This window comes from Gavialis gangeticus, unplaced genomic scaffold (assembly GCF_001723915.1).
Source record: "Gavialis gangeticus isolate Ggan-Ray unplaced genomic scaffold, GavGan_comp1, whole genome shotgun sequence".
Classification (NCBI taxonomy): domain Eukaryota; kingdom Metazoa; phylum Chordata; order Crocodylia; family Gavialidae; genus Gavialis; species Gavialis gangeticus.
The window spans coordinates 42,618,599-42,626,051 of record NW_017729030.1 but is presented as its reverse complement, the minus strand read 5'-3'; the positions used below and the strand labels follow the sequence as shown (position 1 = coordinate 42,626,051).

The 7,453-nt window shown below is 43.9% G+C and overlaps 1 long non-coding RNA gene across 1 annotated transcript in view; it reads left to right on the top strand.

Moving 5' to 3' along the window:
• The first annotated feature begins 1,755 nt into the window (after positions 1 to 1,755).
• The window catches only part of LOC109301168, a 49,516-nt gene continuing 43,818 nt past the window's right edge, over positions 1,756 to 7,453 (top strand). Inside the window, exons 1-2 of the long non-coding RNA XR_002098457.1 lie at positions 1,756 to 1,878; positions 2,071 to 5,466. This is a non-coding gene — a long non-coding RNA (uncharacterized LOC109301168). The remainder of the gene's footprint in view (positions 1,879 to 2,070; positions 5,467 to 7,453) is intronic.

Here is a 7,453-nt window from a genome sequence, read left to right as displayed (position 1 = left end):
TCCCCCACAGCCGATTGCTGCTGCCAGTGGAAGTGCCACCAAGGCTTCTGTCAGGGGGGACATGGCAAATCTTGGGGTGCATGTGCACCTACATGAACCCCCTACATGTCACCAGTGCTATTTGGTTCAAGCTGGTTGACCAGGTGACCTATCCAGATAAATTCCTGAGGGGAGGGGGGAGCTCTCTCTTCTTCCTCCGGTGGGCATTTTGAAAAGCCACAAACAAAGTGCCTCCCGGCTTCAGCCTGGATAAATTCCTGCAAGTAAAAACTTGGAAATTAGCCAGGAGTTAGGATTTATGTCTATGCAGACATATTTTAAAAAGGGCTACTATGTCCAAGACTGTGTATGACTCTGATTGATTATATTTGCTTAAAGTGCGTTCTGGCTTCCTTGCTCTACCCTCCCCCCTTCCCCCCCATCAATAAAGGATGGGGTTACAGCGTACCTGGCTATTTCACTTTAGGGGTGAGAGGCAAGCCTTTTGCTCCTGGCCTGGCCACAGAGCTTGGCTGTTTATGTTCCCTCAGTCATACCTGAAGTTATCTGGGGATGCTTTGGACTGAAAGAGGCACCAAGAAATATTACCAGTGGGCAAAGCACCCCCAAGGCTTGCAGGGTCTGTGTGCTGCACAGTGCCCTAACAGAGACCAGTGCCCTGGTGTTGGCAGCATTGCCCCAGGCTTGTGGGTGATCTTCAGGAAGGGGGATGGCCAGGTAGGCTCACCAGGGAGACTCCTGAAGTATGGTTTTGGGCCTGGCAGAGTGAGGAGGCTGGCTCTGTGTAGTAGTGCCCCCTACTGTGCCACCACAGGTGGTGGGGTATATCTGTGCACATTTTTATATATAGAATTTTTAAGGGGCTTCAGGGAAAAAAGTGTTAAGCACTTAAAGCCAGAACCAGTTTTGTTATATAAATAAAATTCTTCGGGTAGAATTTCATTAAACCAACTAAATAGTTGCAATTTTTTTTTCTTTGCAAGCTTTCATGCTCTCATGCCCTTCATCAGGCAAAGGAAAAATCAAAGATGGTAAGCATTCTTCCAGGTAGAAAAGAAGCTTTATCTGGCAAAGGAAAAATCAGAGGTGGGAAGGGTTCTCCCAGGTAGAAAAAACAGTTTGTAAGGTGCTGCTCTGTAAGAATGCAAATGAGGAGCAGACAATGGCTTTGTTTTTTTTTATGTAGGCACTTAAATAGGACTTAGGTTGAACTTAAGCACTTACGTTCCAAAGAATGATTCAGATTAGCCCTACTATACAATCCACAAAAGGCCTGTAAGTTCAGGCACAGCCATTATTTTGGATGGTAAAAGTCCCTTATTGTCTGCACTTGGGCTACCGCATATGCTGAAATGATCCAGTTTGATCACCTAAGCATCCAACATCTACCTGAGCTTTCTTTATAGTCCAAACTGCAAAGGTGCTAAAGAAGTATTTAAATCCCAGGAGACAAATGATTCATTAGGTGTGCCTAGTGGCACTGACAGTGTTGAATTTGGTTCAAAAATGGTAGTTTTTCATAATGACTTGATGGTGAGATCACTCAACCAACCAGTGGGAAGTCTGTACCCCAGTCCCTGTTTCCAGGTTTGTTTCTGTATTTAAGTAGTAACTGTTTAAAATGTATAAAGTGTGCTAGAACAACACCCAGAATTGTGATGTTCCTTCTCTCAGAGGAATGCTGTAGCTATTTGTCCTTGGTGGAGGGCTGCTTAATGAGTTTTGGTGAGCTGTTGAGGTCTGCAAGGGTATCTCCATCCCTTGACAGGTGCTCCACCCCCTAATTGCTATCTTGGGACCAGAAGTATGTTCCCTAACTGCTGACCTTTGCTACTGCAAGTCCCTTACCTTACCCCTGGAAATATTGCATTTGAGAGGGTAGAGTTGCCATCTTGGAATCAGAAGAAACCAAAGCATATAATAAAAGTCAAACACCTACTATAACATATTTTAATTTTATTACAAGAAACATTTTTGCCATGATTTGTGTTTGTGTACTGTGTGTATAGGTTTGTGGGGTGTGAGGAAGGGTTTGTTCCTATGTTTGTTCCCCTTTTCTCTTTTTCTGAGGTCAAGTTAACAGTCAGAGAAGCCTGAAACAAAATGGCCACCTGGTGCCTAATGGACGTGGGGTGGAAGTGAAGGGTCAGGGAAGGCTTTATAAACCTAAGCCCCAAGCCAGAGGGTCAGTCTGGCCATAGGAGCTATGGGGACCAAGTTCCTGATGGAAGATCCCTGGGGCAGGACTTGAGACTGCAGACGAAAGACTCAGAGTGGCAGCTTAGGTGGAAGAAAACCTCAAAGTCTGTACTGAAAGCAAGATAAGTAGTCCAAGCCTCTTTGGTTTCTGTTTTCACAAGCACCGCTGTTGAGTAAGGCTGACCCCAGATGGAGCATTTTCTTTGAGTTGAAGCAGACACACGATTTAGGTTCCCTTTCTCTTTTTGTTCCCAGTGGACTGGATTGTGGCTGTAGGGGAGGTGGAGACCACTGATAGGGATGCCTGGGGATGCCCCAAACTCTAGGCGCAGTTTTCAGATGATGAAGGACAGAGACTGAGGCATAAGCCCTGAACCTGTAAGGGGCAGAGCTCACCAAGGACTGAGTGGGGGAGCAGACTCAGAACTCATGAAGGTGAGACCTGTGATCGCAGAGGCCTGTATAGGGGACCCATCAGGGCCAGGGAAGGCCACAGGCATGACCAAAGCTGAGCCAAGAGTTTGCAGTCCTGGGCAGTGGGCCCCAAGCTGAAAGGCTCTGTCAGACTAAAGGTGGGACGAGGCCAAGGGGGCCACAGTTCAGACAAGGATCTACTACCCAAAGCCCTCTTTGTCCTCAAAGCAGCCTCCCCTTGTCGATTCATTACATCAAGGCATGGCAGGAAAGATCACAGGGGGGAAACACCCTGGAGGAACAAGGGAAGTGAGATGGGAGTGGCCCAGGAACCATTCTGGCACCCATAGATGCATTACAATCTCTGATTCAGTTAGTCTATCAGGTTCATTTCCATCCTGCCTCCTGCCTGACTTCAGACTAACATGGCTAACTACTTTTCTAGTGTTCCCAAATACTGCTTGTAGCACAGTCCCACTCTCTCCCTGCACATCTTTTCCATTTGCAGAGGATAAGCTTTTGAGAGCAGAGGACTGTTGTTTGAGATCTGGATCCTTTATGATTTATGTCTGGATCAAAAGAAGGTTTAGAGATTTCCCTGTTGCTATCGACCGATTGGAAACAGATCCTGAACCCAGCAGGCTCACTCTGATAAAGTGGAATGCTGGGGATTAAAGAAGCTTCAGCGAGAGATTTGGAAAAATGTACTGCTTGTAAATCTCTTGCCTCCCCTCACAGACACAGAATAGACTCATGTCACTTGAGTGCTCAGGGGATTTTTTTTGGTTTTGTTTTTATTTTAAACTTCTAACCTTCGTGGGAGAGCTGGATTAATTAGCAAAGCAGCTCAACTCCAAGGGATCTTGCCGTCAATTTGTTACTCGTGTGGGTGTTCTTGTATCCAGGAAAAAGCCATCTCTGCTGTGCAGGGACTGTGTTAAACTGTGCTCAGGGAAAGACCAATTCAGTACTGACTGAAGGCAATGGGACTTTTAGCACTGACTTGAAAGGTCTGCTCCAATGCCTGTTTAACATGGCCAGCTTTTCAGAAACACTTGTTCTGCGAATGCTTACCAAGATGTGTCCTAATTTACTGTCTGAGCCTATGGCTGTGTGTTACAGTGTTAAGTATGGCTATCTCTGGGGGGTGGACAAAGCATGACCTACCCCAGAATAATCACTGGAGTAGCTGAAAAAATTATTTTCATCAGGTTTAAGCACCCAGTTTCCACTGAATTTCAATATAATTTGGGTGCCTTGGTGGTCCTTTCAAAACCCCAGCCAATATGACTTCACTGGGAAAGCTTGTTAAGGGCCAGAAACTGGAGCCAGGTATCCTAGCTCCTACTCTAGTGTTTTACGTGCACGGCCACCCAACTACCTGTCCATTGCTGCTGTAGCTTAGGTCTAGGGTGACCAATTTGAGAATGTGCAATGACCAACATGAGCTGTGAATGGTTCCCTGTGTAGAGAGGACTGTTCCAGTGCTGGTATTCTTGAAAGCCACCCTGTATATTGAATATTTCTATTTCTTTTTAAGGACCTTCCTCCTCTTAAATTCCTTCTTTCCTCTAGCCAGCCAACTAGGGTCTGCATTCAGATGCTAGGTCCAAATCCTTTTGTGTTCTGGTGAAATTTGGATCCAAATATGTTTGACTCACTGCATTTTCTAATATCCAGCATTTGTTGCCAGAGTTTGTTTCACTCCTGTCTTGGCTTCCTCTTGTCTCTCTCCATTATTTATTACTTCCTTTCTCCATCTTCACACACTCTCCTCACCAGTCAGCAGCCCCCCAAGTCAGCTCCACTCTCTCATTTACTAACCTATCTTGGCTGTTGTCACGTGCCTCTTCATTTGGAGATATTAACTCTTCCAACCTCTTCTACCTTTTAGAAATATTGTATTTTTAAAATCCAGCGACCCATCCAGCCTGTCAGTCCCATGACATGGGAGTGGGTCTCCCATCCAGAGTGTTGTGTTGCTTAGCAACATATTTCTCTCTTCTCTGATCAGTTATTTCCCTACCACAATGTCTACTGATGTAAGCACAACAAATAAAAGCAATATTAAAGCAGCAATTGCCCTTGTCCATGTTTACTTATTATTTATTAGTACTGCTGTAAAGAGGTCTGTACACATTTCTTTACATCCCACCTTGTTTAAAAGAGATCTGATTTTTCCATCCCTTTGTAGCATGCTTTCATAATTAATGGGAGCTCACCACAATTCAGTGAACATGATATACAATATGGCTAATATTTTCAAAAGCAGTCTCTAATTTTGGGTGCCTTCATTTTTCAGTCCCCAAGCTGAAACCAGAAGGGCTTAATCATTAGAAATGCCATGAACCAGCCGCTCCCACTGATTTGATTTGGAGTTATGGGTGCTTATACCTTTGAATAAAATCAGAACTGAAGGGCCTTATACTGGACACCTCAAATGAATTCACCAATAATTAATTAATATATTTATTATGTTAGCCTTGTTCCTCTTTCTATCTGTTGCAAAAGGATTAGTACAAGTTCAGAGTGAATCAAAAAGATTCCTTCCCCCCTTTTCCCTCTGCCCCAGGGGATTTAGGGTGCAGATCCACTTCCTACTGCTCTTTCATCTTCTTTTCCAGCCTATATTTTCTGTACTGCACAGTAGTTCCAAGTAAACAAGTTTCCTTTCCTTATTTGTAGCTAACCTCCCTTGAACTCTTCAGTATAGCAACAAACTGCCTTGTTTTTGCTGTGGGCTGATTCATGTGCTGCTGGACTTGTGACTCAGCTTGGATCTGACGCCAAATGGGATTTATTCCACTTGTTAGGCCTGATGGACATGCAGTGTGGGGGAACAAAATTTGACAAGTAAGAGAGAACTTTTATACAGTATTGTAATCATGATGTAGCATTGCTTTCATATGCATGGCTACCATTGCCCTCTGCTGGGACGCACCAGAACTGTTCGTGTGCGTCTTTTGTACCAGAGTCGTTTTGGCTTCCTGAACAGAAAGCTGTCCTTTGCCTTATTAAATCCTCTGTTTTACTCACAGAGCCATTTGGATGTGTCTTAATGACAACCATGCAATGTGTGTCTATCCAGACACCCTGATCATTATTACATAGTGACCGCTGTTCTGTAGCAGATAGAGGTTTGTCAATTAGTGGAAAAAGAGATGATAAGAACTAATCAGCAACAGAAGTAGTGTTCTCACCAGCAGAGCTCAAACTGAGCAGGAGCTTGGGAGTGAAGAACAGAGGGTGTGTCTACACATGCTATTAATGCAATTGAATAAACTCCAGTGCTGTTTGCACCAGAATTTATTGCTCCTGGGTATTACATGTACATGTGCACCAGGGACCGCAGCACATTGAGCCATGTTGGATCAGCGACAGCTGGCAAAGAGCTTGGAGGGTCAGCCTGCCAGCCTAGGGCTGCTCCGACCCAGCTCAATGTGCTGCAGAGAGACTGGCTGGGGCACGAGGGTGCTCCAGTGCAGGGCTAGCTGGCAGACAGCCCCTGCACTGAAGCACCCTCATGCCCCAGCCACATGTATCAGCATCTACATGTGTGGTGTGGCAGAATGTTAACAAGCACTAATCTATGGTGGAGTTAATTAATTTACTCAGTCCTAATAGCACTGCATGTGTAGATGCTGAGATTTACTGTGGAGCTAATGAGTCAGTTGTATGGTAAACGTCTTGTGTAAATGTGCCCAGAATGTCTCTTGTTTAACTGAAGTAAACTGCATTGTGGAGATGAAAAAAAGCCAGGGAAGTTTATCTTGGCAAATGGTTTTCTATGGGCCAGCATCAAAGTGGACAGCATAGAGAGCTCTGCCTTCCTTCATTTCCTAATGAAAACAGCCTTTTGGATGGTATATCAAGATATAGTGCATGTATTTCTATGGGGTTAAATAAATTGAAACCTGGATCTAATCTAATCCACATCCGTTCTTTAAATTTTTACACTTGGGACAGGAAAACAAAAGCCTTAGATCTAAATGCTCTCAGGCTGAGGATTCAAATTGCATTTTAAAGCCACTGTCTCCCAAGCTTTGAGGTACTCAACAGGTGTATTTGCAAATTCAGCCCCTTATTAAACAAGTGCTTTGGGGTTGGTACTCACAACCCAACCTGGATTGGACCCTGGAGCACAGAACAAGGATTTTATTACTTTGGGCTCAGGTGTACTAACATCCAAACCGTGCTTCTGAACTGCGATAAGGGCTATTTTCTCTTGGGTTCTTTGCTTTTTAAAATGGGCAACTTGCATGCTCTCAGGTTAGAAGTACTTTAACTTATAGGTGTCCTGCAGAAAGACAAATGACCTCCTGGTAAGAATGCAGGATCTGCTGGTGGCTCCTATATTACTGTGAGCAACTCACTTTATCGCTTTTTGCCTCAGCTTCCTTAAATCCCAGCTGGGCACATAATAATATTTGCCTCACAAGAGTCTTGAAAAACTATTAGTGTTTATAAAGTCCTCTGAAATCTTTGGGAAGAAGCCGGTATACAAATGGTATATCATTATCTTGTAATAATAAAACTGCTATTTATTGACCCTACCTTAGGTTTCCTAGGCAGGGTAACGTCCCTGTACCTTTTTTATGTAAGTGAAAGATTGTCTTGCAAGACACAGATAATTGCTGGTAAATTAGTGAAGAATAAAAACCAGAACCATTCTCAACTTAAAACAGGCTTATTACACTCCCTATAATCCAGCATCTCTTGATGCATTTAATTTATCCAGTGCTGAAAAAGGAAATTAAACAGGTAACATCTACCTTGGATGTTTATTTTTAGGTAACACTTTTTGTTCCCTCTCTTAGCAGCTGTATTACCTTCATCCTCC